Source organism: Coenobita brevimanus, chromosome 22 (assembly GCF_032717465.1).
Source record: "Coenobita brevimanus isolate Jiangsu-jjx chromosome 22, ASM3271746v2, whole genome shotgun sequence".
Taxonomy (NCBI): Eukaryota; Metazoa; Arthropoda; class Malacostraca; order Decapoda; family Coenobitidae; genus Coenobita; species Coenobita brevimanus.
In genome coordinates this window covers 35,830,565-35,854,178 of record NC_136975.1, presented here as the reverse complement: position 1 = coordinate 35,854,178, position 23,614 = coordinate 35,830,565, and positions in this window count along the sequence as shown.

The window sequence follows — 23,614 nt, the reverse complement described above, 5'->3', positions numbered from 1 at the left end:
TGTGCACACCAAACCACATACATACGTGTTCATAAAAAACACCTACACAGACATCTTATACAATCGCCAAGTCTCACACATCCATATACACTTGCCAATATATGGGGCGATAAATACAGAGGGTGATATATGAGCTAGTTCACCCCCCCATCTCTCTCTCTCTCTCCCCCTCCCACTCAGCTGATTGGCCAACAGTTAGTAGAGGTCACACAAAGTTTCTGTATGGAGTCATGTCTACTTTTCTGTCTACTACTGCTGTTTTATCTACTCAGAGTACCGTATATGCTACTGGACTATTTTATCTATCGGTACTTCTGATCTATTATCGAGTAATATATATATATAAATATATATATATATATATATATATATATATATATATATATATATATATATATATATATATATATATATATAATTTTTTACTTTGTGTGTGTGTGTGTGTGTGTGTGTGTGTGTGTGTGTGTGTGTGTGTGTGTGTGTGTGTGTGTAACGCTGTTTTTATATCATCATCATCAGTCTAAGTACTTCACCGAAGGACGGGGCGTCCTCCCATCTTTCTCCACTCTGACTTATTGGCTGTTAGTTTGATCCATAGTCCCCTAAATTTCCGATTTCATCTTTTCGTCATTGTGTTTTCTATCAGCCTCAATCTTCTCAGCCTCTTGGTGGTCAGTAATTTATCCTGGTTGTCCACACGTAATTCATTCTAAAAAGGACGTGGTCTGTCTATTTTTAAAAAGATTGTATCCTTGAATTAGTCTCTTCCCTTACCTCGGAGCTCTATTTTTGCTGCTCCGTGTGATACGCAGCATAATCCTTTCCATTTCACTGAGAACACTCCTGAAATTTTGAACAAGGGATTTTGTGAAACTGAGGTTCCCAATCCACAATTCATGATATGAACACAATGATTATATACCGGTCTGTTTTGACATAAAGGCACTTGCTTATCCTTCACGAAGTTACTTAAATATTCAGAAGCCTTCATCATAGTCCTACTCTTATTGTTTGCGTGAAATCACTGTCTGAAACACCTGTCCAAAGTAGCATGTATGTATTCCTCAGCATCATCCTAATTCGTCTCCGATTGTTTATAAAAGGTAATGAAAATGTCTAATAATCCATTTACTCCAATGAAGTACTTTTTATTTTAGTTTTGTTGCCCCTGACGATTTTATACAACACTGGATAGAAAATTCGCCATGGAAAATGTTAAGTGTGATCCTTCCTAAACACTGAACGGTGAGTGGTTTGTCCAGAGGTAAATAACACCGTCAGAAGGTAGAAAGAAGGAATGAGTAAACACGTCATACTAGTCAAGCCATTAAACGCAGCCTTCGTGGACCTTGAATTCATCCCCAGACTATCGCTCAGACTCTCCCTGTTCACCTCAAGACATTTTAGTTCCTTGCAGCTCCTCCCTTCCTTCAATTTCCTGCCCAATGTTTATCGTACTCGGACTGTTCCTATGGTACACTTTTTTTATCTACTGCTGTACTCGGGTCTACGACTGTACTATTACATCTATTATATCTATTACTCCTACTACTACCAGCTCTAGTATTACTCCTACTCCTGCTCCTGTTACTACTACTAACCCTACTACTACTACTGTACTACCACTACTACTACCACCACTATCTTACATCATACATCTTCCCTTCGTTCCCCTACTCCCATGACTTTATCTATCGACTTATATCTACTCTATTCCCTCTATCTATTGACTTATCTACCCCATTCCCTCTATCGAAGCCGTTTTCTTTATCTCGCTCTCAAAGGTCTATTACCCATCTTTATAGGGGAGACTTTTCCATCTCACTGGGTCTCCCTCTCTCTCTCTTTCTCTGTCTGTCTGTCTGTCTCTCCCTCTCTCTCTCTCTCTCTCTCTCTCTCTCTCTCCCCTGAACTACACTTAAATTACTCCCCTATATCACCTTTTTCTTCAGACACCTTCCTCCTTCCCCTCCCCTCCCCTCTCTCTCCTCACACTTCCTACCCTCTTATCTTTTCCCCTTTTCTCACTTCTCCTTTCATTCCCTTCTCTCTCTCTCTCTCTCCCCTCCCCTCCCCTTCCTGAACCCTCCCTCTCCCTTCATCCCTTTCTCTCTTCTCCCCAACCCATAATTCTCTGCTTCCTCTCCTCCTCCTTCCCCATCCACCACCGCTCCTTCCTTCCTCTCCCCTCTCCCCATCACCCCCTCCCACTCATCCCTTTCCTCTCCCCTTTCCATATTTTCCGGTCCTCTCCTCTCTTCTGGTTCGTTCTCTTCTCCCTCCCTCCACTCCTCCCCCTCGCCCTCCCCTCTCTCCTTCCCCCTCTTGGTTTGTTATCTCAATCGTCGTCTTCCTTCCACGTCGCCAGACTCACTCTCTCTCTCTCTCTCTCTCTCTCTCTCTCTCTCTCTCCATATGTTTATACTTATACATGTTTACCTACAGTATCCATTTATTTACCTATATACTGTATACATATATAGATAGATTATATACATACATAGAGTATAAATTATGCAACGCACAATATATTTATACACTACAGTATCTGTTTATTTATCTATCTATAATGAACATATACCGGTATATATATATAAATATATACATACTGTATACACACACAAACACACACACACAATCTATTTTATATATATATATATATATATATATCGGCCTGTTTATTCATTTTCGCCCACCATTCGCCATGAATCTCTCTCTCTCTCTCTCTCTCTCTCTCTCTCTCTCTCTCTCTCTCTCTCTCTCTCTCTCTCCTTCACAGCTCGCTTACATTCTATTTGCATCTCGTATCAGCATCCAGCCCTTCCCAGGAGGGACGGAGAAGAGGAGGAGGAGCAAGAGAGAGAGAGAGGGAGAGAGAGAGAGAGAGAACCAGACAGACAGACAGATGGAAGGAGGGAGAAAAAATGGAGTAAGAGAGAGAAGGAGGGAAGAAGGGCAAGAAGGAAAAATGTAAGAGAAAGATAAAGACAGAAGGAAAAGGGAGGGACAAAAGGAAGACGGAAGGAGAGAAGGAAAAAGTATGAAGGATGAAGAGTAGGAAGCAAGGATGGAGGGAGAGAGTGAAAGAAAGAATGAGAAGGAGAGGAAAGGAGAAAGGGAATCAAGAGATGGGGGATGAGAGAGAGAGAGATCCAGGGAGGGAACAGACAGACAGACTGACAAACACAGACTGTGACAGATAGTTCGACAGACGGACATGCATAGTAATGAGTAAAGGATAGCAAGAGAGAAGAGAAGCGAGACTGAAGGAAGAAGGAAAGCAGAGAAGGAGATTAAGAATTTCTGTGAGTGAGCAAGCGAGGGGAAGATGAGAGCGAGAGAGAAGAGAATGGGTGAAAAAAATTAGGGGAGAAAGCCAGTGAGTGAGGGCGGGAGTGAGAGAGGGAATCAGGGAATGAGACTGTGAGCTAGGAAGAATTTTGAGAGAGAGAGAGAGAGAGAGAGAGAGAGAGAGAGAGGCGCAGGTTCTTCTCGAGATTCACAAAATCGCAAAATGTGTTCATACAGATAGACAGACAGATAGAAAGATAGATACATATATACATACACAGATAGATGGGTATACAAATTGATAGCCTACACATACATACATATAAAACTTCTACAATTTTTGTCAATTTGTATGTTATTATGTTTACCTATCTATTCACGTGTACCCATCTTTATCTATCTATCTATCTATCCACTCACTCGAGTTAGTTCTGCTACTGAGTAACGAGTATCTTTCTCTGAGACATTACCCTTCTCTCTCTCTCTCTCTGACAAATCTCCCTTCTCCACCCTCCTAACTTTTCCCTCTTTAATTCTACTCTTCCGCTCTTTCCTTTTATCAATTTCTTCTTCGTCTACTTCTTCATTTCTGCTACACCCACAGGGGCGGCCGTATCAAGTGTGTGTCCCTAACTGTGTCACTCACTCACTGGGCTACTGTACCTCTTTCAAAGATAAAATTTGGGAAGTTACTATTGCTGAGTTTTATTATCGTCACACTTTCACTTCCATAATACTTCCTGCAGCCACAAGGGTGGGTCTGGGGTGGGCGTGAAATGAGAGTGGTGTGCATCTGGGGTGTGTCTGAGGGGTGTCCAAACATAAAGGGCACATTTTAGGACGTTTTGGGATGTTGGATATGATGCGACTAACAATGGTGTCATTAGTTTTATTGTTATAATTAACATTCTTAGTTACATGACAATTTATATTTTATTCCTGCTCTCCACGGACAACTTTATTTAACTTAGGAAGAATCCCCAGCAGTGGATGGATTAATAAAGGCTATGTATAAACCCTGTTGTTTGAGCTGAAGGACAGCAGCAGTGAAATGATAAAATGTCACTTCACAGAAAGGGTTAAGAATGTGCCCCCCCCCTCCATTTTTTTTTTTTTATAGTTTTTACCTCAAGCAGGAGGAGGTTATGTATTCAACCCTGTTTGTCTATTTGTCCGCAAGATCTCAAAAGGCTATTGACGGATTTTAATGATATTTTGTGGATATGTGGGACATGGGCCAAGCAAGAGAAAATTTTGGTGGTGACGTGAGTTTGAGCCAAGGTTCAGGACTTTTTATTCTTTTTGTCTCCAAAACATCTCAAAAACATTGATGGATTTCAATTAAATTTTGTGACTAGGTGGTTTGCTGGCCAAGGGAGATCTGATTAAATTTTGGTGGCGATCTGAGTTGTCTGGTATTGGCGTTGGCAGAGGTATGCGCTCTCTGAGTATTGATTCTAGTTATCGCTAACCTAGTGCGTCGATAATGTAATTGCCTGCGTGTGTGTGTGTGTGTGTGTGTGTGTGTGTGTGTGTGTGTGTGTGTGTGTGTGTCTTGCTGTTCCAAAAATGTCTCAAATTCAAGTGGGCAAATTGTATTCAAAATTCGTGGGCAGCATCCTGGGATATATGGCTTGTTTGCTAATAATTTCTGCGAAGCTGCCATAATATGCCTCCCAGTGCCAGAGGATTTCGCAACAAAAAAATGCCCTTTGGCTTTTTCTTTTAACTTCCCATTATTGACCATTTTCTATCGTACCCTCAACGAAGAGAATGGCTATTTAAAGGGCAACTATTAGAAATTCTTCAAAGGCCTGTTATACTCAATGGTCTTCACCAATATAATACCCCTGACTTCAGGCTTCTGAATGCTAGCGCGATGTTTAACTTAGTAGGAATAAACAGCGCAATTCTATAACTTTTTTCTTTTCGATTCTGAAGAAGCTCCGATGATATGCCTCCGATTACCAGGGGATTACTAATCTAGTTTTTTAGTAATAGCGGGCGATACGCATTCGTGGGCGAATGCTTTGGCTTCGATTAATATTCTGTAACCAATTCAATACGATGGCGCCTTATAACTGTATTCCAGCCATTGTTCAGATGATTCCACTTAGCTCAGCAAAAATATATCAAAGGGATGGACTGAAAACAAAAATCTCCGTCAACCCCTTCGCTAAAATATATATATATATATATATATATATATATATATATATATATATATATATATATATATATATATATATATATATATATATATTATATTTTCTATATCTTTATAACCACGAAGCTAAGACGGGATATTTCGTAATGTGGTATTTAATTGTACCCAGTGTACAGTATAGCCTATCAAGCATCAAGTCATTCTTTTGATATTTCACTTTTTCTTCCCTGACCGAATGCGTCTTGAGATATAACCATCAATACTCTTGCTGAATATTACCCCTTATTTTCCTTACCATTACGAAACTCCTCTACATTCTAAAAAGCTTGGCATGGGTTTGGAAAGTCACTTCACTGGATTATCATTATTTCTTATTTTAACGAAATGAAGTGAATCATTATTTATATCATAATGCAGTATGTAAAAGACTGTTCTTTTTCTCAGAAATATTTTTCAATACGTTAGCAAGTTTTCATTACTTTCTTACTTTCATCTTATATCGAATTACAGTGCAGCTTTGTGTCTGTTCCTGGCTTTTTGTGTCTGTTCGTCTGTAAGCATGTATGTATAAATGTCTACCTGTCTTTTTTCTGTGTCTGTCTGTCTGTCCATCTGTGAAATAGATATCTTGAAAGTGGCTTGTAAGAGAATATTAAATACAACAAAGACTCTGGTATCAACGGATGGGTCGTAATGTGCACAAGTCCATAAATTATTACGATATTACTCCCCCTCTGCCCTTGGCCCCTCCACACACTTCCTATCACAGCCTCCAAAAATACTGAACAGATATTTTTATTAGTAATTAACCAAACACTATACGAATATTATGATTCTCTCTCTCTCTTTCTGTATGTGTGTGTGTGTGTGTGTGTGTGTGTGTGTGTGTGTGTGTGTGTGTGTGTGTGTGTGTGTGTGTGTGTGATACACACATACATGGCTAAGTTAAGGGGATGCATTCACATATTAACTTTCCCCTTCTCCTTTTTCTGATTGTTCATCTTCAAGAAATTCACAATCTTGCCTCTTTATGTGCTATTCCATTTCTTCCTATTCCTCTAACTCATTTTTCTTCTCCTCCTCCTCTTCCTTCTCCTTCTTCTTCTCCTTCTCCTCCTCCTCCTCCTCCTCCTTCTCCTTCTCCTCCTCCTCCTTCTCCTCCTCTTCCTCCCCTTCGTCTTCCAACCCCAGCCAACCGTGGGACCAAACCAGTCTGGGGCAGAAAATTGAGAGAGAGAGGGAGAGAGAGAGAGAGAGAGGGAGAGAGAGAGAGAGAGAGGGAGAGTGAGAGAGACCTTCATTAGAGGGTCGGATATTTTTCTACCCTAAGAATAATTACCCTCTTATCTCTCAACCCAAAAAACATCATTATTTTTCTGCCCCTCCCTATTGGCGCTCTCTCTCTCTCTCTCTCTCCACACACACACACACACACACACACACACACACACACACACACACACACACACACACACACACACATTATGCAAGGGCAGGACTGGAAATAGAGTGGATGGATAATGCAGTGAGGAGAGTCGGATTGAAGCGAGCGATGCCCTCTCCCTCTCTCTCTCTCTCTCTCAATTCAATACTCTTTCTCTTCTCACGCCCAGAAATCAATTCCTCTCTTATACCTCGTTTTTCTCCAGTTTTCCTTTCGAGTTCTTCTTCCTCCTCTTTCCTCCTCTTTTCTTTCTCTCCTACACTCTCTTCTTCTCTCTCACCTCTCTCCCCACTTTCGCCTTATCTCTAGAAACTTCTCCCCTTCTTTCTCGTCCCTCTGCTCCTCTCTCACTCCCTTCTTCCCTCCCCTCTCCTCTCGCCCTCTTCTCTCTAATTTTTGCTTCTCTCCATCCTATTAATCATCTCTCCTCCTTCCGCTCTCAGTCCTGTCCTCTCTCTCTCTCTCTCTCACATCCCTTCTTCAGTCTCTCCCCGTTTCCCCACCTCTATTTTCCTACTTTCCATTTCTTCCATTTTCTTTTCTCCCTTTCCTTCTTTTTCCTCCCCTTCCTCCTCTCCTCTTTCCTCCCTATTCTCTTTCCTCTCTCCCTATTCCTCCTCTCGCCTATCTCCTCCACTCCATCGATCCTCCTTTCGCCCTTCCTCTCTCCTCCCTCTTCCCTCTCCTTCCTCCTCTCATTTTCCTGCTCTCCACACCCATGCATCACCTCCCCCCTTCTCTGCTCCCTCTCCACTCCCCCGTCTTCCCTCTCAGCCCCTCCCTCTTTCTCTTTTTCCCTCCTCCTTCTTCCCTCCTCTATCTCCTTTTTCTTCTCTTTACCCTTTTTTCTTTTTTTCCATATTTTTTTTTCTCTCTCTTCTCTTGTGTCCTTTTTCTTTCTCTTCTTGCTTTCCCTCCCTTCCAGATCCTCTCTTTTCCCTCTCTTCTCTTCTTTTCCTACTTTCTCTCTACCCTTTCGTCTCTCCCCCAGACACACTTTCTTCCCTCTCCTTGTTTCCTTTCTCTGGCTCTCTCTCCTTTCACTGTCCCTCTCTTCGTTCTCCAATTTCTTTTTACATCTCAATCTTCTCTCCCCTCTCTCTCCCCGGTTCTCTTCTCTCCCCTCAGTTCTCCTCTCTTCCCTTATTTTCCTCTCGTCTCTCCTTTCTCTACCTTCTTACTCCCTTCTTCCCCCCTCCTTACGTCTCGCCCCATTCTCACGCCCATTCTCTTTAACACCTTTTCCTTGACCCCCCCCCCTCTCTCTCTCCACCCCATCCATCACTCCCCTTCCCTTCTCTTTTGCTCCCGCTCACCTTCTCTCTCTCTCGCACCCTCACACGTCCCATTCCTTTTCTCCTATCCGTCTCTTCCTTTTCATTTTACCTCTCTCATATCCTTTCCTACGTTTTTTCTCCCACACCACAGATTAGCCAAGGGGCGCCTTTTTTCTAGGAGGAGGAGGAGGATAGAAGTCTGAATTAAAAGCATTGCCTTCCCACTGTCACAGAAAACGATATTAGGGTTAAATACGGTATTTTAACTAAACCCTCTTACGTTCTCTGTGAATTTCCTGGTTTCATAATCTTCTTCTCTGGAATGGTGCTGCGCAGTGTTGCTTCTTCCCTCCTTCCTCTCTAACTTTCCCCCCCTCCCTTCTCTTTCTCTCCAATCCCTCCCTCTACCGCGTCCCTCACCCTCTTCTCCTCGCCTTACCTTCGCTCCCTCTTCTCCTCTTAACATATTTTTTCCACTCCTTTTTTATTCTCTCCATCCTCTCCACCTTTCCCTCCTCTCTCCTCCTTTTCTTCTCTCTCAAATTCAGCTTTTCTCGCCTTTCCTTCTTCTCTTAATCCTCCCAACTTCCGTTATTCCTCGCCCTTCCTCTTCACTTCCACCATCTCTTCCACTTTACCCTGTCTCCTCACCCCATTTATTCTTTTTAACTTTTTCTTCTTTCCACTTTTCCTCCTTAACCCCCCCAGCTCTTTCTCCCTACCCTAATTCCATCCATCGTTCCCCCTTTCGAATCATTTCTCCTCCTCTTTCTTTATCTCTCCTCTCCTCTCCTTCCTTATCTCCACCATCTCTTGTCTCTCACCAGACTTTTTTCTCCACATGTTCATTTCCCACTACTCCCCCCTCTTCTTCCCCCCCTCTCTCTCCCTCCTTTCCCCTACCCTATCCATCATCCCTTCCCTTCTTTCCCCCCTCTCCGTTTTCCTCAAATCCTTTCCAACATTATTTTCTCCACTTTCCCCATCCCTCTCTCTGTCTCCATCCTGTTCATCACTCCCAGTCTTCCCTCTTCTCTCCTCCTCCTCTCCCTCCCTTCTCTCCCCCTCCTCTCTCCCTCCCCCCGCCTCATCTATCACCCCCCCTTCTCCCCTCTCCCCAGTCAAGGATTCCTGCCCCCTGAGTCGGCCTCTAACCCAACAAAGGTGTTCCGGCCAAATTGAAAAGCTTTACTATGTTTCTTCACCAGCCGCACCCACACGCTCGCCTAGATTGCTTCTCTCTCTCTCTCTCTCTCTAGTCTTTTCTCGGGCTATTCTATTTTTCACAGGAATTTATTTTGTTTGTAGAGATGTCATTTTCTGGGTTTTTTTAGGGGTATCTTATGTTTTTTTTTTTTTTTTATAGTCTTTGTTTGGAGAGATTTTTTCCGGTCAAAATGAAAAGCTTTACTAAGTTTCTTCAAAAGTCACTCCCACAGGCTTTGGATACAGGTGTTTTTCCCTTGGGCATTTTTTTTAACTTCTTTTTACCCCCCCCCCTCTCTCTCTCTCTCTCTCTCTTTCCTGGGTCCGTTTTCGGTTGTTTGATATTTTATTTCTCTCCTGCTCGAGGCTTGGGGTAAACAGGATTTTTCCGGGGCTTTTCTTGTCTCTTTTCTTAGACGGTATTTAATTTTCTTGACTATTTTCTTTGACTTTCTGGTGGTTTGGGTGATCTTCGACAATGAGTTTATTTATTTATTTATTTTAGGCCATCTTTGTGACTAAGATTTTTATTATGGTTTTTTATCTTGCGTATTTGGGGTCTTTTTTTTTCCTGGGGTTTTCTTGTTTGGTTATCGATCATTTGGGAAACATTTTATTTGGGAATTTTCTAGGGTCATTTATAGGGTCTTTTCATGGGTATTATAGTTTGTTTTCTTTTCTTGGGTCCTTCTTTTTCTTCTTGGATCGTCTCTGTTCTTCAGTCTTTTCTTGGGTCTTGGGCTTTTGGGTCTTGGTCTTTTCGTGTGTTTTTTTCCTGTTGGCGATCTTCTGTTTTTTCCCTCGCGTCTTTTTTTTTTTTTTTTTTTTTAACCTTTTCTAGCCATGGACGTTTTTTCTTTTTCTTTTTTTTTCTTTTTTCATCTTTCCAGGGTATTTTTTTGAGTGTCGGTCCAGGTCAGAAAAAGTCCTGTTCAACTTTCTCCACTTAGACCACACCACTGTTAGTCGGATCCATACCAGCTCTGGGACAATAAAATAAATAAATAAATAAATAAAACGCGGTCTATATTATGCAACCCAATTCTTGTGTGTTGCGGGAACGGCCCAGTCAGCTACTATTACTACTACTATTACTACCACTACTACTACTACAATTGTGAAACTCTTACATAAAATTCTGGAATGCTTGTTGGGTTTCTAAGATTGTACAGTATTATCGTGTTTCAAAGGTCATTGCCCGTTGTGTTGAGAGAGAGAGAGAGAGAGAGAGAATTTCTCCTTCTCTTACTTCATTTCTTTCCTGCCATCATCATCATCATCATCATCATCATCATCATCATCATCATCGTCGTCGTCGTCATCACCATCTGTTACCATCAATTTCCATCTCATTTTTGCCTCAAGAAAAAAATATACGATTTTATGATGCTTTTCCGATGCTCTCTCTCTCTCTCTCTCTCTCTCTCTCTCAATAGCACCAGGGTTTTTTAAGAGACATTTATGGATCATTTCTATGGAAGAGTATGGAAAATGGCAAAGATATGGTCAAGTCTACGGCACATAAAGAAAATGGGAAATGGGACGAAAATGTGTGTGTGTGTGTGTGTGTGTGTGTGTGTGTGTGTGTGTGTGTGTGAGAGAGAGAGAGAGAGAGAGAGAGAGAGAGAGAGAGAGTAGGGGCTCGAGGCTAGGCTATTCTAATCCACAACATTTAATCAATTGAACCCGAGGTCGTATTTTCACCTTATTTTCTTCATTTATTCAAACGATTATATTCAACATAGTAAAGACCCCTGGCGCTGGAGGGGTTGATGAAGGCTATTTCCAACCCCTCCAGGCCCCCCAGAGTCAATCACTCAGCTGAAGAAAATCGTCTGGAGACAGCAAGAATAAAATCAGGAAACACGTCATCGTTGTGCAGGGGTTGAAAATTCCATGACGAAAAAAATGGCGTGTTAGGTCAAGAAAATACGGACACTAAATAAATGAGGACACTGAAAAATACGGACACTAAATAAATAAGGACACTGGAAAATACGCATACTGAAAAATACGGACACTAAATAAATATGGACACTGAAAAATTCGGACACTTAAAAATACGGACACTAAATAAATACGGACACTGAAAAATACGGACACTAAATAAGTACACTGAAAAATATGGGCACTTGATAAATACGGACACTGAACAATACGGACACCACATAAATACGGATTACCTTGAAAAATAATACGATTGAGAGAGGATGGGAAAATCAAGATCAGGAACTGAAAATACGGACAAAATCTATGGTTACTCATAAAAATACGGGCCATGAAAATACGAACACTGATAATTAAGAAGGATAATACGGAGTCACTACGAACACACAGATAACACGCACATAAAAACACGGATACATAAATAATAAGCATGAAAATACGGATACACAGACAAGACACGGAAAAAATACGGATACACAGATAAGACTCGGAAATAATACGGATACACGAATAATAGGGACACTCATGAAATACGGATGCTTAATATACGGTACATAAAAAATGGCGTTGTAAAAATTTGGGTAACTAAAATACGGACGCTAAAAGACACAAAATCCACGGTCAATATATAAACGGACACTAAAAAATACGGATAATAGAAGACGTACGAACTATCAAGAGAAATAAGGAAATAAGGACACTCAAAATACATACCCTTATAAATAAAGACGGACACAAAATACGGACACTGAAATGATGGACACTCAAAAATGCTGACATCAATAATAATGATAAATAGAGGGGCACTCAGTGGAGCGCATCTCTCCGACATGGGCAACGTAATTTCCAAACCACTCTTGACACTGGGTTAGGTTTTGTCACCACTGATTAGGGTTTTACAGAAGAAAAAAAAATCCGGATCCAGAATCTGTAATACGATCCGGGTCAGTCCCAAAAGTTAATCGACTGTTCCCTGGGACATGGGCTATCTACCCATCAACTTTGGTTCGAATTTCTCAAGTCTTGAGAAACCCTCCTAACAGAAAAACAAACTAACAAACAGACAGGGATGAAAATATACTCTCCTTGTCGGAGAGAATAATAATAATAATAATAATCTATTACAATGATCCGATATCTATGTTTCTTGGTTCTTGTTACCGTAACAGCGAAAACGGTGCAACGTAACGCAATTTTTTGTAAGGGCAGGGTACCGCTACAATGCTCTAACTTTGAGAATAAAAGCATTTCCAGTCCAATCGGGCCACCGTTCCCGAGTTACGACTCATATCTGGCCTTTTGACATCGAGCGGAGGTCGCCGAACCCGGCCTTTAAGCGAGTAATAATAATAATCATCATCATCATCACCACCACCATCATCATCATATGGACACTGAAATTTAGGTAAATTTTCGTTATCTATTTTAGAAATACAGACTATGAAAAAACGATGTAATACTAATTTCTGACAGTTTCAGAATATGGGAATATGCAAAATACAAACATGTTAAAATACAAAAACAGTTTTAAATACGGACGCTCAAGAAACAGTCGTTTTGAAAATACGGACACTTTAAACAGGAAGACAATCACAAAATTAGGACACTGAAAATACGGACTTTCAAAATACAAACATCAAATTCCTTCACTACGATGACGCATTTTGGTTTTCGTCAGTTTACTGCCAAAAGGTGGTGGCTGAAACGGAAGGGAGGTGACCTGCAGTTCTAATGGATCCAGGTTCGAATCCCAGCAGGGGCAGGGAACAGTTTAAGGATTTGAATTTCTTGAAGCACGCTTTACTGATCTACCAGAAGACCCACTGATATGTAAAAACACCCCCGCTATTACCAATACACCAGTCCTGTGTGAGACAGTTTTTGCATGTAATATGGATAGCGGGTATTAGTGCCAAAGTGGTGACATGTGGAGGGAAGAATGTGAATATTAGTTGAAAGGTCGTAGGGGAAAATCACAAACACAAGCAGGCGTCAAACTCTTCAAAATACATCAGCAGCAACAACAACAACAAAAACAATAATAATAATAATAATAATAATAATAATAATAAAAATGGCACCGCACTCTTCACCATTATTTACTCTTCCCAACACCAAAAAAAATGTGGAATCGGGTATCAAGATTTCTCACCTGCATGCTAGAAGTTAGAATTAGAAGTTAGAGTGGATATAGCAATAGATTTTGAACTTTTCTCTTAAGCTTGCCCTCGTACAGCTTGGGTGAAAAAAGAAAATGGGTTCCTGATTTACTGTAAAGTGAGAGAGAGAGAGAGAGAGAGAGAGAGAGAGAGAGAGAGAGAGAGAGAGAGAGAATGTATAGTTACATCTTTGTCCATAAACTACATAGGGACATAATTTTCACCCCAGCTGTACGTGTCTGCCTGCCGCCATAAAATGCATTTTGGGATGCAAATGTATTCTTATTTTTTGCCTATTTATTAGTAGGTATATTGTAGGGCTATGATGATAGTTTTTTTTTTTTTTTCAAATTCTGAGTAGAAACATGTAGAATATACTACTGTCTACTAATCTACATATTTTTTCCAGCTTAATAATAGTATATATATATATATATATATATATATATATATATATATATATATATATATATATATATATATATATATATAATTTATTCATTTGTAATGCTTATTATAAAAAAGTTATTGAAGAATACGACAAGCGTGCGTTTAAGCGTTATACTCCACGGATATGTGGTGGAGAGGGACGCCTTCACACGGTGGCACATTTACATGAGCCTGAGGCCACAAAAACAGCTCCAACGTCGTACCGGTACTACTTTCGTTTATTCTTGCTACCACTAGACGCTTTTGTTCAGCTCAGAGGAGGCATCTTGTAGTGAAGGGTTAATGAAGGCTGTATCTAACCCCCCAGATCGAAAAGTCTACCTAGAGCTGAATAAAATCGTGGAGGTAGCAAAAATATAATATACATAGGTCGTTGGAGTGAGGGAAATTAATCATTTCATGCCATTAATCTCCTCTTTACAATGCCGCGATTTACACATTGTTCATATTACCACCAGGCAATTTTATTCAGATTAGGAGGGATTTTTCGAACTAAGGCAGACAGATATACCGCTCATCATGCCCTTCAACACCACTGGACTCTCCTAACCTAATTATACTGTCTGTTAGTTACAAAAATACATCGAAAAAGTAAAGTCATGCTCCTGAAAAGGTTAAGATAACATTTTCCTTTTATATTTTCCAGGCGATATTTTTGGGCTTGGAATAAAAATAATTATGAACAGCTCTTTTCGGTCCTTCTACCAAGTGACGTCATATACGGTATTATTACTATGCTTGACACCGCCAAACTTTTTTTTTTTTTTTTTTATTTAATGGGGACTTATTAACTGAAGGGGTTAGATGTAGACAAATTAGCCCCTTCACTGCTACACCATCCTTCTGAAATCTAATAAAATCGTCTGGTGGAGGCTTGACAATTTAAAATAAGTCGTCATCATAATCTTTTAATGGTCTTGGTACAAAGGTTATTGTAATGTGTTTTTAAAAAGTGATTTATTCAAACTGCTGGTGATTATTAATATCATTTTCATTAGACCAATCCTAACCCACACCCAAGAGATGGGATGAGGTAATAACTGACCAAGTAATAATAATTATAATAATACCGAAATCATGATAATAATATAATAATAATAATAAATCATAATGATAATAATAATAATAATAATAATAATAAAAATAATAAATCATAATGATAATAATAATAATAAATCATAATGATAATAATAATAATAATAAATCATAATGATAATAATAATAATAATAAATCATAATGATAATAATAATAATAATAATAACAATAATAATAATAATAACAACAGCAACACTATTACGATCCATCTAGTGCCGCAAACCAATCTTAGTGAAAAATTAATTCATTCAGCAAATGGTACGTCATTCAAATCTATATATTATTAAGACACCATGTAATTACCCATCGTCATTTTTAATTTATTCCTTTATTTTTACCATAAGCTTCAATCTTGACCTATCTCATTTTTTTCCCTCGCATATCCCTATTCTTTATTTCTGTTTCCCGTTACTGACATTTATCTCATTACATATTTTTAAGCTCACATCGAACACCGCCTTCCTGTGTTTCCCTGATTCCATACATATTATAATTCTCTAATTTTGCATTAATTGTATATCGTCTATTATTTACCTTATATCAATTTTTTTTTATACACTGCGTTCTTGTAACCTTTATTTCCCAATCAACAAGTTTCCTTCTATACTTTACATTTCCTAGATATGTATCCTTCAGTAACTGTTTACTTACGTACCTCATTTTGGCATTATATTTTTAACCTATGTATCTTATTTAGGCATTTTTCACTGCATACATACATATTCTGTTTGTATATTTAAAATTTTCACCTTCGTATCTTGTTCTTCCCTTTATCTTAACACACAGGAATTTTAAGAAAGCATTTTTACTTATATACCGTACATCTTTTACTTACGTACTTTACTTTTTAAATGTACTATTTTCTTTAACATTTATTTCAATTACGTTACACATTACATAGAAATCTTTTACATATTACATTTCCGTCATGTGTAATCTAATCCCAGTACATTTTTCTCTTCCCTACAGGTAAGTGAGCGGCGGCGCTGACCAGGTAGGAGTATTAGCAGGTGTGAGAAGTATTAGCAGGTGTGAGAAGTATCAGCAAGTGGAGGAGTATTAGGTGTGAGAAGTATCAGCAAGTGGAGGAGTATTAGGTGTGAGAAGTATCAGCAGGTGAAGGAGTATTAGGTGTGGGAAGTATTAGCAGGCGAAGGAGTATTAGCAGGTGGAGGAGTATTATAAGGTGTGAGAAGTATCAGCAGGTGAAGGAGTATTATAAGGTGTGAGAAGTATCAGCAGGTGAAGGAGTATTAGCAGGTGTGAGAAGTGTCAGCAGGTGGATTAGCAGGCGGAGGAGTATTAGCAGGTGTGAGAAGTATCAGCAGGTGGATTAGCAGGCGGAGGAGTATTAGCAGGTGTGAGAAGTATTAGCAGGTGTGAGAAGTATCAGCAGGCGTGAGAAGTATTAGCAGGTGTGAGAAGTATTAGCAGGTGTGAGAAGTATTAGCAGGTGTGAGAAGTATCAGCAGGTGTGAGTAGTATCAGCAGGTGTGAAGTATTAGCAGGTGCGAGAAGTATCAGTAAGTAGAGGAGTATTAGAAGGTGGAGGAGTATTAGCAGGTAAAGGAGTATTAGAAGATGGAGGAGTATTGGCAGGTAAAGGAGCATTAGAAGGTGGAGAAGTATTAGCAGGTGGAGTATCAACAGATGGAGGAATATTAGCAGGTGGCAGAGGTCTTGCAGATATAAGGAGGTTCTGAGGAGGTGGGAAGAAGAGGAGATGCACTGAGCAAGTGGGAAGAAGACGACTAAGCAGATGGGAAGAGTATTAAGCAGGTGGGAGGAGTATTAAGCAGGTGGGAGGAGTATTAAGCAAGAGGGAGGAGTGTTACGCAGGAGGGAGGAGTGTTAAGCAGGAGGGAGCAGTAGGTGGGAGAACTGAGCAAGAATGGAGGGAGTATTATCTCATTCTCTCCCTTATTTTAACTTCGCTCTTCTCTCCTTCGCCTTCATCTCTCCTTTTCATATCCTCTCATATCCCCCTCTTCCTCTACATTTTTTCTACTCCATGTTATCCTACTCTTCCTCCCTCTTCCTCTCTCATTTCGCCTTCCCTTCCTTCCCATCGTCTCCCTCTCTTCCTCCTTCCCCTCTCCCTCTGATTCCACCTCCCTGTATTTTCCCTTTTGTATTATTTCCGGTTACTTTCACATTTTCATTTGCTTTTCCTCTCATTTCTCTTCCCCTCGTGTTTTCCCTCACCCCCTTCATCCACTTACATTTCCCTTCCCTTCCCGTCTTTCCTCTCCCATCCCTTTACCTCTCATATCCCATCTTCCCCTACTTCTCCTTTCTTTCCTCTCTTCCTCTTCTCCAACTCCCCACTCTCTCTCTCCTCTTCCTCTCCCCTCTCCTTCCCCTCCCAATCCTTCACCTCTCCCATCCCCACCTCATCCCACTGTCAACACCTTTCACTTCCCCACCTCCTCCTCCCCACACCTCCACGACCCTCCCCTCCACTTTTCCATTTCCTATACCTCTCTTCCCTTCCCTACTCTTACCTTCCCTCTATCTCCCCTCTCTCTTTCCCTCCCCACCTCCTCCCCTCCCCACAATCCCTAGGTCGTATGGTGTGGTTTGTCGGCTTAGGAACCCAGATTTATTGGGGAGAATGGTGTGGGCAGGAGAAGGATGGGAGAAGAGAGGGGAGCAGACAGGGGGGAGACGAGACGGGAGGTGGGAAGGGGAAGGAAAAGAGAATGTGGGAGGAAAGGTGTGGAGGAAAGGGAGGAGGTGAGAGAGTAAAGGTTAACAGGGATGGAGAGAAAGGGGAGAAGGAAAAGAGGGAAAGGGGAGTGGACTGAAAAGAAATGGAAGGGGGATGGGTGAAGAGGAAAGGGGAGGAGGAGAGGGAGAGGGAGAGAGAGAGGAGGGAAAAAGAAAGGGGAGGAGAGGAAAAGAAGGGGAACTCTAAGAAACCATTGCCAAGGTCTACTAGTCCACCTAAGATACACCAACAGAGAACTTAACCCCTTACAGCCTTCACACGTACCCACTTAGACATTAATACCATCCACCTCTGCTGTGATACACCAGGGACACCACACTGGGATCTGGTGTTGTGGTATTAATGGAGGTGTTCTATAACGTGCTTGTGGGGTCACAGATAAGGCCAGTGAACACTGTGATATCGATATTTGACTCGTATTCTAAGTGACTTTGGAGATTTCGTAACATCTTTTCCCCAGCGATTTATTTTGAACATTACACCTCAACATCCGCTTGTATCTTTATTATGCAAAATTAACATCGATATCAAAACGCTATATACAACACATGATTATATAAATGTGCAGTAAGCAAAATAAATCTCTAGGGAGGCGATGTTACGAAGCCTCCTATCCTACCTACAGTACTACCCTCCGATGTCCAATTCACAGCCTGTTCACTGCAACAGCTGGGATCGAACCCGCGACCACACAGTCTCCAGTTCACTGCCCAGTCTACTCCACCACCACCAACTACAAGCACATTTTTAGTACCCAATCTGTATATCTGCCTACGATAAGAGATCTATCAGTCTCTATTAACTGTTTGTTTATGTGTTGATGTATATTATGTTTATCTATCTATCTATCTATCTATATCTATCTTCTATCTGAATCAATCTTCCCATCCATTATATGTCTATCCATCACATACATATATTTGCATCTATCTATCTATCTATCTATATACCACCTGCCTCTCTATTTGCTTGTCCTTCTATCTCTGTCTATCTATCTGCCTATCTATCTCGCACCACACGACAACATGCTAATCCCGACCTTATTAGACCTACTCATCACCCACTCTCCCGTCTCCCCCATTCCTTCCCCTCCCTCCTCCCCACCTCATTTCCCGCTCCCTTGTTTTTCCCCTCCTCGCTCATTACCTCCCTTCTAGTTCTGAGAAGGGGTAGGAGGGGAGGGGAGAGAGAGAGAGAGAGAGAGAGAGAGAGAGAGAGAGAGAGTCTGTGTGGATGAAATGGTAATGGATGGAGGTGAACGAATAAGAAATAATACGAAATCAGAAGGAACAGCCAAGGGAAGAAGAATTGGAGTGAAAAAATATGAAGAAAGGCAGAGAAAATAGCCTTCTGTTCATTTCCCCTTCTTCCCCATCTTTCCCCTCTTCTTCCTCCCCCTCCTGTTCCTATCATTCGCCTCTTACTCCTCCTCTCCTCCTCGATCTTTCCCCTCTTCCTCCTCCCATCTACTCCTCTTCCTCTCTTCCTCCTCTCCCCTTCTTCCTCTTCTCACCCTCTTCCCTCCAGTCTGTTTGTTCCTGGATACAAAACTGGGACATGTAATATAAGTGTCTCTTTGTACACGATAGGTATTTATATAAGCTTTCCTCCTCTCTTCATCCTCTACTCCCTCCTCCTCCTCCCCTCTTTCTATTTCCCACCTTTCCCCCTTCTCCGCACTCATTCTCACTCCAACCATTCCTCCTCCTCCACTCCCATTCTCTTCCCCAACCCCTCCTCCTCCTCCTCCCCTCCCATTCTCTCAACTCCTCCCCCTCCTCCTCTCCATCCTCCTCCTCCTCTTGCCGCGGTATAATGAGATAGGAGATGATGTTCGTGTGTGTGTGTGTGTGTGTGTGTGTGTGTGTGTGTGTGTGTGTGTGTGTGTGTGTGTGTGTGTGTGTGTGTGTGTGTGTGTGTGTGTGTGTGAGAGAGAGAGAGAGAGAAGGAGGGGGGGAAGCTGCTTGTGACTGGCTTTGTTCCCCCACCTCATCTTACCTTCATAACCTTACCTGACACAACCTAACCTCATATCACCTCTCACCTAACCCCACATAACTCCCGGACCTGACCTTGAACAAAGCGCTTAATGTAAAAAATATATATATATCATCACTTTAAAAAATCAAGGAAAGGAAAGCCAAACTTCAAAATCTGTTCCTTTACATGTCTTGGTCAAAAAGGTCTCTCTGTCTGGAGGTCGTAGACAGGGAGATAGTCGGATGAGATTATTCCAAATGTGAATGTTTCCTTCCTACTCCTGAATCGTAGTCATCCTCCTCCTCCTCATCATCATCATCATCAGACAGTGTACTACGGGACGAAAGCCTTATCCATCATTCTTTCCTCTGATCCGTTGGCTATTGTCACCTAAACTCATCCTATTTTCCTTTCTCGTATTTCTTTCTTTTACTTTCTCTACTCTTTTTTCTCATGTCTTGTTCTTTTCCTCTTCGTTGTCCTCCTTCCTTGCTGTTTTTACCTGCGTCACAAGACCAGGCAAGGAGAGCAAATCCTACAGTACTTATCCTATTGGAGAATAAAATCGTGAGGATGCAGCTAAAATAAAATAAATATTGAGCGAGAGTTTTGAGTGGTATGTACATAATTTTTATATAATACTGGGAATAAAAATGACCATGACAAAAGTACACAATACAAACAGTCACTACAAATTTTACTGGATATTAATGATACAAATTTTCATGAAAAACTATTAGATTTAGAGATGTTGTTTGGCACCAGCGTTACTAAAATATTTTCCAGTAAAGTTTATGATATACCGGTAATATTTACACCGAAATCACGTAACCAGACCCATCAAGCCATACATCTACCCCTGATCTGGTCCAAAAATACGTATACTCCATGTTTTCACCCGAGAGAGCTGGGCCACACTCACACCTTGAATAATGATTTGTGGCTGCATGACATTCGAAAGGCCTTAGGTATGAGGTAGGAATGGGTGTCCTTGGTTACTGGTTACAAAGACCCTCCACTCGGACTGTACTTGGCCACTGAACGACAGGAAAGGGTTTAGGGATCTTCGTCAGGCTAATGCGCTGTACCATTTTCAGTCTGTTATATATTGTTCGATGACACGACTTTTGCAGATAACTGTACAAACGATAAAAAATGTACTGCTCAGTGAAGGTCCGATGATATATTAAATTATCACTAAAACTTGTGATGTCCAAGGATGATTACTCTGTTTTCATGTGATCGTGCGAATAACAACAATATTTACGATGGATATAATGGAAATTGTTGGTAGGAAGTGCTATAGACTCGTATTCTAAGAGGCTTTGCAGATTTTGTGACATCTTCCTTAGCAATTTATTCTGAACATTACGCCTTAGTATTCTCTTTTATGTTACTGATACAAAATTACGAACCAACCTAATATCAAAGCCAGATAGATAGATTGACACAGATAAACAGATAGAAAGATATCAAAGAATACAAGGAACGATAATGCGTAATAAGCAAAATAAATAGCTGAGGAAGAGGTGCTCCGTGCCTCCAAGGCCATCCAGAATACGGAGCACAGTGCATCCTCTTGAAACAAGGCTACTAACGTGGGGTACAAACAACAGGCATTACAGTAGCCATCGTTTGTGGAGTCAAATTGTTTCGCGCGGGAGCACCAATACTGATTTCACAGAGTGCACCGAACTGGACATCTCTGAGAATCTTCCTCGGCCTTTCTCCCTACCTACGACCTTCAGCTTTCCATACGCAATGTGACCCGGTATATAAAGAATGGATTTGATTTCTTATTCCGTTTACCTTTTCTTTAGATGGGATGGTACTTTTCTTTTTCTTTTCTTTTTTTATTAATCTATTACAACGAAGCTGTTTCGGAAAAGGGCGGAAGCACAAAGAGACAACCGCCTGAAGTCCTGCTGTTCTCTTCTTTTCGTGTAATATTACGAAGCACGACTGTCTACCTGTGAGTTAGCTGCCTCGACTAATTAAGGTATATATTACCCGGAAGTCTCTCTCTTTCTCTCTCTCTTCCGTGTCTGCTTCCAATCCACTTACTTCCCGTTTCACTTCCTCGTATATTTTTCTTCTTTCGTCGTCATTTTATATCCTTTTTCCATCACTTTTCAATCTTTTTTGATTTTTCTTCCTGCCATTTCTATTTCCTCCTGTTTAATATTCACAGGCGTCTCTTTTTCTAAAGGATTTGTATTTTTTCGATTATTTTCGCTGCATAAATTCGAATATATTCTCTTCCTCCCTCCTCTCTCTTTCTCTCTCTCTCTCATCCCTTTTTCTTTTCCCCTCCCTTCGTATGTTTCAACAAACTGCGCTTCCCTTACAGTCATCTATTCTGACTTTAATCGCTCTCTCCCCTCTCCCCACTCCTCGTCTCTGTCTCTCTCTCTCTCTCTCTCTCTCTCTCTCTCTCTCTCTCTCTCTCTCTCTCTCACACAAATTTTCTCTCTTCATCTATCAGTACGTCAAGTGGATTTAGTTTTCCTCTCAATATTTTCTTTACGTTTATCTCTCTCTCTCTCTCTCTCTCTCTCTCTCTCTCTCTCTCTCTCTCTCCCTCCACTGGCCCATTTACCACTATCACTTTTACAACCAATATCCTCTCTCACTTTCTCCCTCTCCCAAACCCTTTCACATTTTCTCTCAGATTCTCTCATATATCTTCCATTTTCTCTCCTCCTGTGTGTTCAAGCGCGGAGGACGCCTAGGTGATGCGGAACTAGGTATTCTCCCTCACACTGTAAAAGGGAGTGGAGGTGGAAGGGGGGGGTGTTGGGATAATGTGAGGGTGATGACAGGCAGTTTTGACTAGTGTACGGGTGAGGTGGTGCATTTTGAGATAGTGTGATGGTATAATGAGGAAATTCTGATTAGTGTGTGAGGGCGAGGTCATGCAGTGTTGACTAGTGTGAGCGAGGTCATCCAGTGCTACCTAGTGTGAGGGTAAAGTCAAGCAATTTTTCACTAGTGTGAGGGTGAGGTCCTGCAATGCTGACTTGTGTGAGGGTGAGGTCATGCAGAAACAAACAAGAAGCGGTGCCAAGAAAAAGCAAACCCGTCCCCGGCAGTCATGTTTAGTGCTGACGTATAAACACAACAGGATATCTGGTCAAAGATGTCACTTATCAAATCTGGAGTAAATCGGGTGAAAAATCACAATTTACTAGCCATTTAAAATTTTAGGCCCGACCCACCTAACACTGACCCCCTTACTGCTAACTGGGGGGTGACCCCCCTGATGTAATGAGGCATGTTATAGGATGCAGATTTGAAAGATGCACCTTTAGGTTTTGGTTTCATGTCGATATGACGAATCTGAAGGGAGTTCTAGAAAAAAAAAAAAAAAACTACTACTTTCATCCGTCTCAGTTTTTTTTACATTTTTGGGCCTACAGCCTAGGCCTTGGCCCAAAATTTAATTAGGTGACCAGAAGGTCATAGCCCATCATCCCCGTAATTTTGGTCAAAATTGCACCAGTAGTTTTCGCGTAAAGTTGTTAACAGACAGAGAGAGACACAGACAGATAGGCACGCAGGCAGGCAGGCAGGCGGGAAGGCAGGCAGGCAGACAGACAAACAAGCTGGGTGAAAACAATACCTGTCCCCGAGCCCCTCCGGGACGAGAACGGGTAATAATCACAACTACCATAAATGCAGCCCTTCTATATTTAACACCAGTACACCTGTTACTACTACCACACACCTATAATTACCACCACCACAGGCACCACAGCTTCAGCCCTTCTAACCTTAGCACAGCACACCTATCACCATCATCATACATCTGTAACTACCACCACAACCATTACCACACCTACCACAACTGCAGCCCTTCTGTATTT